The sequence below is a fragment of the Bidens hawaiensis genome, unplaced genomic scaffold (genome assembly GCF_021521415.1).
Source record: "Bidens hawaiensis isolate Kalapana, Puna unplaced genomic scaffold, B.hawaiensis_p1.1 tig00012613_1, whole genome shotgun sequence".
In the NCBI taxonomy this organism is placed as follows: domain Eukaryota; kingdom Viridiplantae; phylum Streptophyta; class Magnoliopsida; order Asterales; family Asteraceae; genus Bidens; species Bidens hawaiensis.
Genome location: NW_027492037.1, coordinates 38,301 through 47,693, shown reverse-complemented (window position 1 = coordinate 47,693; position 9,393 = coordinate 38,301). Strand labels below are relative to the sequence as shown.

General features: G+C 41.7%; 1 pseudogene across 1 annotated transcript; it reads right to left on the bottom strand.

Annotated features, from left to right (window-relative positions):
- LOC143541583 (putative inactive receptor kinase At4g23740) lies at window positions 1-8,978 on the bottom strand (annotated as a pseudogene). The gene is made up of 3 exons (XR_013136776.1): window positions 8,583-8,978; window positions 2,789-3,709; window positions 1-731 (listed from the first exon to the last, which is right to left on the bottom strand). The product of XR_013136776.1 is annotated as a putative inactive receptor kinase At4g23740 (transcript).
- Window positions 8,979-9,393: the final 415 nt, after the last annotated feature.

Genomic DNA, 9,393 nt, shown 5'->3' with positions numbered 1-9,393 from the left:
TGCATACAAAGTTAATAAATTAAAAACTTAGGATACAAGTCACACAACACAAAATAATGCCATGAAAGTATACCATAAATCAATTTCATCAAGTTAATGAAACCACCAACAGCCAGACCCTTAATTACCTGATGACTCCGTCTCAAAAATCTCCGGTCGTCCCTTGTTCCGTCTAACATCTTCCAACATTCTAACGACCTCGGCCATTTTCGGTCGTTGATTGGGTACCCTCGCGACACACGACATCCCAATCTGCAGCATCTCAACCATCTCCTCCTCAATGTTGGGGTATTTTAGCAATTCCACATCAAAAACCTCCCCGGTCCACTCTTCCCGCACGACCGAGTGGACCCACCTAACCAAATGGATGACCTCATCACCACTTGTTGTGTGGACTGGTGACTTACCGGTCAACAGCTCGAGTAATAACACACCAAAGCTATAGACATCTGACGGCTGAGTGGCTTTTCGGGTGTCGGTTATTTCTGGGGCCCGGTACCCTGCGGCCCGGGCAATCGGGGTGGCAATTTGGGACATGACGGTTGATAAACCGATATCTGAAATACACCCGTAGTTTTGGGAGTTTAGGAAAATGTTTGATGATTTGATGTTGCCGTGAACGAGTTTTGTGCCTGGCTCGGTGTGGACCCGAGCTAGGCCTCGGGCCGCACCGACGGCTATTTGGAGACGGGTTTCCCAAGTCAACGTGACCCGGTCTTCGCCTCGGTTACCTATAGAGTATAATAACAGTTAGCAATAATTAGAAGGTTAGGCATGGTAATGTGAAGGAAAAAACTATTAACTATTCAGCATTTGACTTTTGTGGGGCATTAAAGTAAATTTGGATACAAAAAGTGACAATGATGAATACAAGACAAATGCAAACAACAAATGGACCAAAAATTTTCTAGTAAAGATTCCCTTATCCCACATGGATTGATTCTTATCAATCAAGACCTCATTTCTCTTTCATGTATAATTCAATATGCCATCAATATCAAGCATGCATACATATACATATACATATACATATACATATACATATATCAATCAATCAATCAATCAATCATACCCGGTGGAAATCCCACCAATAGCAAAGCTATAAGTAGGGTCTGGGGAGGGTGGGCTGTAGGCACACCGTACCTCTATCCAAAAGTATAGAGAGATGGCTTCCAGAGAGACCCTCAGCTCTGAGAATCATATGTATGTGGGGGGGGGGGGGGGGTAAAAGGGAGTCAAAAGTCCACAATGATATAATTAATAACAACACTTATTAATAATAATGGTAATAGTATATATATATACACTGGAATAATAAGAATAGCATGCAGAAAAGGGGCTACATAATATATGAGAAAACAAAATGGCCCTAAGGTATTACTTTCTCCCTAAAAATCATTAACCTTAATTCTACGTCTCCAAGAATTCCTATCATCAACCATGTCCTCAGAGAGGTTTAGTTCTAGCAAATCATGTCTAATCCTCTCATCCCAAGTCAATTTAGGTCGACCTCTACCCCTTCTCCCCTCTATAGTAATATTTTCTACGGACCTAACAGGATTCGTTGTATGTCTTCTCTTCACATGATATATGTGTACACACGCACACACGCTTATACATATACACATGCATATACATCTATGTGTGTATATACATATAGAGTGAGTTTCGTTAAAAAAACTAAATTATTGCGAGAACAAAATAACAAACCTAAATCATTTAATTTTTAAAGTTTTGTACTTTTTACATACAAAAGTATTTTATGTACATAAAAAAACCATCAAACTAATTTTTTCATATGTTCTTATCTTGTTAACGGTTGTTACCTATACTTGTGTAGGTTATATATATAAACGAAATATGTTCATTTTTTTCTATTAATTTCTAGGGAGATGAATAAACATTAAATTTCGAAAATTTCTTTTAAAGATTGAAAAAACGAATGTTCCATTTGATCTGCGGGTTCTCACAATATTTAGTTTTATGCGTAAATCCCTCCCCTATAATATATTAATATATATTAAAAAATGGATCGCTTTTCATAATATATTCCTGAATATGACTTAAGAAGCTTGATCTTGAACCTTTCTTTTTCAAGACATATTTGGCATGATCCTGGTGTGGCCATACACACATGTACAAAACGGATGAACCCAACTGGTTTTCAGGTTCATTGGTATTATATGATTGGACAATGTCGGTCCATTCACCTTCGGTTCGTGGGTCCATTAACATCCAGATAAGATGATGACCGACATATTACACCAAACAAACGAAGCCAAAAACTTAAAGAATAGTTTGAACTCACTTTACCACTATTTCTTCCTATCCTTGAACCTAATGCAGTAAAATACAAACACTATAAGTCCATTTTAGGTTCATCCATGTTGTGTGGTTGGCACGCAGTTCCACCTGTAGTGACATGAAGATCGGGCCCACTAACCGAAGAAAGTTTGTGTGAATATATGAATCATAAGCTTTCAAGAATACCTAACTAACTTGGATTCTTGTTAGTTGTTACCATTATTTGTTCTTAAACCTTAAAAGTAATAAGATCAAGAATCAAGATCACTACTTTAACTACCATTTAAGGGTCTTTGATTTGAAGGATTAGAGTAAGATAATCAATCTCAATAATTGATTTTATTATTACAAGTTTACCCCTTTCAAGAATCTAGACTCAAGAATTAAATTCACTGTTATTGAAGCACTAAAATGCAATGATAATATTATAGCTATAACTAAAACAAGAACATAATTAAACGAGTTAAACAGATCAAGAACGTACCGTGTAACATAGTAGCAACACTCCCTTGACCATAATACTCGCAAACCGTTGGCTTCTCATCTTTCGAATAATAATAAGCCCTCAACTCGATCACATTCTCATGCTTAATACTCCCAACGACCCCCATTTGCTGCTCGAATTCCCGCTTCCCGACACTCAAATCTTTCAACCTTTTCACCACAACCGAAGTCCCGTCTTCAAGAATCGCCTTATACGACATTCCAAAAGTACCCTTCCCCAAAACCTCAGCAGAAGCCCTCAACAAATCCTCCAAATCAAATGCATAATTACACCCCTCAAAGAAAACCAACCGGTTATTCGCATCTTGCGTTCTCGAAATCGCCTTTTCGGGTGACATTCCGCCCTTTTCAAGCTTTGAAGAAATCCCATCTCTATCATTCCTTTTCAAACAACAAACCATCCAAACAACAATAATCCCAATTAACCCAACTGCCGAAACCGCCACAATTATACCCAAAAGTGCTTTCTCACTCAACCTTTTACCATCTTTTCGGTTTTGATTCGGTTTATGAGGTGGCATAACTATTGGAACCTCATCAGATGAATATATCATAGACACATTGTTACCTTCAAACACTTATTTTGGGAACTTGTGGAGTGATTTTGGGACCACCCCGGTGAGATGATTATTCGAAAGATCAAGACTTTCAAGATAATGCATACCCAAGTCAGGAATTTGACCAACAAGTGAGTTATTAGCAAGATTCAAAGCAGAAAGATGGGTTAGCTTTGAAACTGAATTTGGGATTGGCCCATTAAACATATTGTTTGAAAGATTAATAATTGTTAAATTCTTCCAAACAGTGAAATCAAAAGGTAATGGCCCAGAAAACTGATTAAACTGAAGGTATAATAAAGACAAATTCTTGAGGTTAATAAAATCATCAGGAAATGGACCAGTAATACTAATAATATGTATAATTAGAATATTTTATATATATTTAGAAAGAGATAATTGTGTAACAAACTCTAGGAATTATCTCCGTGACTTGTGCATAGCCATTCAATGTAATCTGTATTATATATTCTAAATGAAAGGGAATGGGAAGGCAAGCTTTTCAATTCTTATATGGTATCACTTTTGGTACCGATCCTTACCTTTTAACCACCTCTTCCGCCGCCGCAAACTTTTCTCAGTTTACTTTCTCTGCAATCCCCCTTCCTCCTTCGTTCTTTTCCTCTTCATCTTCTTCCATGGATTCCAAACAAATACACCCCGCCCTCACCGTATCTAACATCAAGACCCACATTCCTCTCCTCCTTGAAAAAGATTCATCCCACTTCAATACCTGGAAAACCCTCTTCCAAGTTCACTGCCAGGCCTATGAGGTCGCTGACCACCTGCTCCCCCGGCCTGCACCTGCTCCGGCTACCTTACCCTCTGATCCTGCCGCTGCCGCCTTGGCTGAAGCACAGGCTGCTGCTGCTGATCAGTTTTGGAACCGCGTGGATGCCCTCGTGAAGCAGTGGATTTATGCCACTGTTTCGCAACCCCTTCTTCGGATCATAATCCAGCCGACACAAACTGCTCACGACGCCTGGTTGGCTGTCGAACGGGAATTCAATGACAACAAAAATACCCGTGCCATTTTTCTGGGTCAGGAGTTCGCGAACCTGTCTCTTGATAATTTTTCTTCGATGGGCGACTACTGCGATCACGCCAAGCATCTTGCAGACCAACTGGATAGTGTAGGCTCTCCGGTGGATAATCGGATGCTCGTTCTCAAGGTTTTGACGGGCTTCACGGAACAATACGATAGCATCTCCACAGTCTTACAAAACCGTGACCCGCTGCCATTTTTTCCTGAAGTCCGTTCTCGCCTCAACTTGGAGGAAAGTAAAAAGAAGAGACAACTTTCTCGTGCCTCCTCTACTGCTGCCACGGCCCTTCTTACCTCAACCTCATCTCACTCGACAGGCCCCTCTCAGTCCTCCAATACCTCACCATCCAAAACCGGCTCCAACAGACCACGTAATAACCGTGGACGTGGACGCGGGTCCAACAGGCAATCCAGATCTTCTGCCGGCAGCCAGCCCACTCCAAACCACCCATACATAGTGTTTCCAAACAATTGGACCACCTCTCATTGGGCCTCGGTTATTAATAACAAAACGGGCTCCCCACCATGTCCTTACCCATCACGGCCCACCTCTCAAACCTCTCAAGGGATATTAGGCCCGCGGCCCGATCAAGCCCTTCATACCACTTACTCTCCCACTGACATTGAACGGGCTCTCTACTCGCTGGCTCTCAACCCACCGGACCATGGCGTAATGGACACGGGTGCATCTTCTCACTCCGCCAACGAACAAGGTATTTATTCCCCGTCTAATTTTAATACTTGCACTAATAAAAATATTGTTGTTGGAAATGGCATGTCCATTCCCGTTGTGGCCCAAGGCAACCAAGTCCTACCACCACCCTACCCACCCCTAAAACTAAATAATGTTCTTTTTGCTCCACAAATAATAAAAAATCTTATTTCTGTACGTCGCCTTACCACTGACAACTTAGTTTCTGTGGAATTTGACCCCTTTGGTTTTCTTGTGAAGGATCTCAAAACACGGGCTCCTATCCTACGATGCAATAGCACCGGCGATCTTTATCCTCTGACTAAACCTCTACCCCTCAAGACCTCCCAACCATCCACGTTTGTTGCTGTTTCTCAAGATCGCTGGCACCAACGATTGGGTCACCCAGGAAATAATTTGCTTCAGTCTTTGAAATTGGACTCTTTTATTGATTATGGAAAACTTGATAAAACACTTTGTCAGTCTTGCGTTTTTGGCAAGAGTGTTAAATTGCCGTTTTATGATTCTGTTAATTCAACTAGTTTTGCGTTTGACATTATTCACAGTGATTTATGGACATCTCCCATACTTAGTACGGGTGGCCATAAATATTATATCTTATTTTTGGATGATTTTACGAATTTTCTGTGGACCTTCCCAATGTCTAATAAATCCCAAGTATTTCATACTTTCACCATCTTCCACAACTTAATCCAAACACAACTTGAACGTAAAATCAAACAATTTCAATGCGACAATGGCACCGAATATGCAAACCAGAACTTTAAAAATTTTTGCAATCATAATGGCATGCAATTTCGTTTTTCATGTCCCTACACCTCCTCCCAAAATGGTAAAGCAGAGCGCAAGATCCGCACCATTAATAACATGATCCGTACCTTACTTGCCCAAGCCTCCCTACCTCCCAACATGTGGCACCACGCACTTGAAACCGCCACCTACCTTCTTAATATTCTACCCAGCAAACTCCACAAATTTAAATCCCCAACATCCCTCCTTTACAACTGCACCCCTAAATACGAACACCTTCGCGTTTTTGGGTGTCTTTGCTATCCTCTTACCCCCTCCACCAAACTCCACAAACTCAACTTCCGATCTCACCCGTGTGTTTTCCTTGGATACCCCAATAATCATCGTGGGTACAAATGCCTTGACCTCACCTCTCATCAACTTATCATTGCTCGTCATGTACACTTTGAAGAGTCAATTTTCCCATACGCCATTCAATCTCCCAAACCTCTACCTTCTTATGATTTTCTTAATCCCACTATCAACCCTCTTGTTTGGACCTATTTACAAAACTCACATACACCAAACACCAACACTCCTAACCCCGCTGTACAACCGCCCGTTACAGGCCCATTATCATCCAGCCCAATCCATAATAGTACCCAACAATTCTCTCCCCCTCATACTCCTAACGCTGACCCACCATCCCCACTTCCTTCATTTCCCCATTCTAACACACCCGGCCCATCCCACAGCCAAACACCTCATCACCCTTCACCCTCAACTCCTACCCAGGCCCAACATACCCATCCACATATACAACACCACACGGCCCAAACATCCCAAGGCACTTCAGCTCCTACGTCCCATCCCACAACCAGTTTCCCACCACCGAACACTTCTACCACTACTCAGCCTTCACCACCAAATCCTCCTCCTCCTCGTACCATGCACACTCGCTCCATGAGTGGCATCCATAAACCTAAACAACTTTTCAACCTTCACACCTCTACCATCGTTCCTCTCCCCAACAATCCTCAGGTTGCCTTGACCACTCCTGAATGGCACAATGCCATGACCAATGAATTTAGTGCACTTATTAAAAACAATACCTGGGAACTTGTACCTAGGTCCCCTGACATGAATATTAAACGATGCATGTGGTTGTTTAAACATAAATTCAGGTCCGATGGCAGCTTGGAACGCTATAAAGCCCGTTTAGTGTGTGATGGTCGCAAGCAGCAGACAGGTATTGATTGTGGTGAGACATTCAGCCCGGTCGTAAAACCCTCTACCATTCGTCTCATTTTATCTCTTGCTCTCTCCAAGTCTTGGCCAATTCACCAGTTGGATGTCACTAATGCCTTTCTCCATGGCAACTTGGAAGAGACAGTTTACATGCATCAACCCGTGGGTTTTCGGCACAAGGACTTTCCTGATCATGTTTGCCGACTACGAAAGTCTCTATATGGTTTGAAACAGGCCCCTCATGCCTGGCGCCAGCGATTTACAGATTTTGTCACCACCCAAGGTTTTCAGCAGTGCAAGTCAGACAACTCCTTATTCACTTATCATCACGGGTCCGAAACTGCATATCTCCTTATTTACGTGGATGACATCATTCTCACCACCTCCACCAATGCTCTCCGTATCCGTCTAATCGATACTCTATCGGGTGAATTTGCTATGAAAGATTTGGGCTCTCTCTCTTACTTCTTGGGTGTACAGGTCACTAGGACTGGTAACAAGATGTTTCTATCTCAGCAGGCTTATGTCAAGGACATCATTCATCGGGCTGCTATGGACTCATGTAAACCAGTTGCTACCCCAGTTGATACTCAGTCCAAACTTTCTGCTGACGCTGGTCCTCCTCACGAGGACCCCGTTTCTTTTCGCAGCTTGGCTGGTGCATTACAGTATCTTACCTTTACTCGACCTGACATCTCCTATGCAGTTTAGCAGATCTGTATGCACATGCATGACCCCAGACAGGATCACTGGAACGCGTTGAAGAGGATTATTCGTTATCTTCAGGGTACCATTGACCATGGCCTTCATCTAGGTCCGGACCCTAATCTGTCATTAGTCGCCTACACGGATGCTGACTGGGCCGGATGTCCTGACACACGCCGCTCCACGTCTGGGTATTGTGTGTATTTAGGAGATAACCTTATCTCCTGGTCCTCCAAACGCCAATCTACTATCTCTAGGTCGAGTGCTGAAGCCGAATATCGGGGCGTTGCCAATGTCGTGGCAGACATTTGCTGGTTGCGTAATCTCTTACTCGAGCTCCGGCATCCTCTCCCTCGTGCCACGCTTGTTTACTGTGATAACGTTAGTGCCATTTATCTCTCTGGCAACCCCGTACAACATCAACGTACGAAACACATCGAGCTCGACATACATTTTGTTCGTGAACTGATTCAACGGGGTCACATTCGAGTTCTTCATGTCCCTTCAAGACATCAGATTGCGGACATCTTCACCAAAGGGCTTCCTCGAGTTCTATTTGATGATTTTCGCTCCAGCCTCAACATCAGTCCTCCCGACATTTCGACTGCGGGGGTGTAATAATATGTATAATTAGAATATTTTATATATATTTAGAAAGAGATAATTGTGTAACAAACTCTAGGAATTATCTCCGTGACTTGTGCATAGCCATTCAATGTAATCTGTATTATATATTCTAAATGAAAGGGAATGGGAAGGCAAGCTTTTCAATTCTTATAAATACCATTGGATCTGAGGCTCAAGATCTGTAAAGCTGAGAGTCTGCTAATGGTGTTGACCGGAATATGGCCGTGAAAACCAACTCCGGGAAGCCGGAGAGCAGTGACACGTGACCCATCTTCACTGCACGTGGCACCAGTCCAGTGATTACACACAGTGGTTGAGTTGGAGTCCCAATTTAGAGACCTGGAGTGTGCAAGATTGTTCTTCAAATCCAGTAATGCTCTTTTGTCATCTTCAAGAACAGCAGCATTCACTCCAATCCAGAGTAAACCCATCAAGAAAACCTTGAAAATCATCATTTTTTATAATCAAGATTTGATTTTTTTTAACTGAAGTTACAAATCACACTTCAAGATTCACAAATACAGCTGAAAATCAAAGACCCATATAATAAAAGGCGAGAAATTTAGTGTTTTAAATCAAACCCATCAAGAAAATCTTGAAAATTTCCAATTTTTTCAGAAAGGGGTGGCGGCGCAGCTTGTTGCCCGCCTACCTGCTATATTGATGTAATATCTATGTTTCATCAGTAGAAATAAAATAAATCAGAGGAAAAAAATTTCAATACTAAAAAAAAAAAAAAAAAAAAAAAATCAAGATTTAATTTTTTTTAACTGAAGTTACAAATTACACTTCAAGATTCACAAATACAGCTGAACAACAAATACCCATATGCTAAAACCTTGAAAATTTAGTGTTTTAAATCAAACCCAGAAAGAAAAGAAGCTAAAAATGTTAACTTTTTTTCAAAATGGGTGAAGGAAAGCTTGAAAGAAAGTGAGGGTGTTTGTGAGAAAACAGGGTTT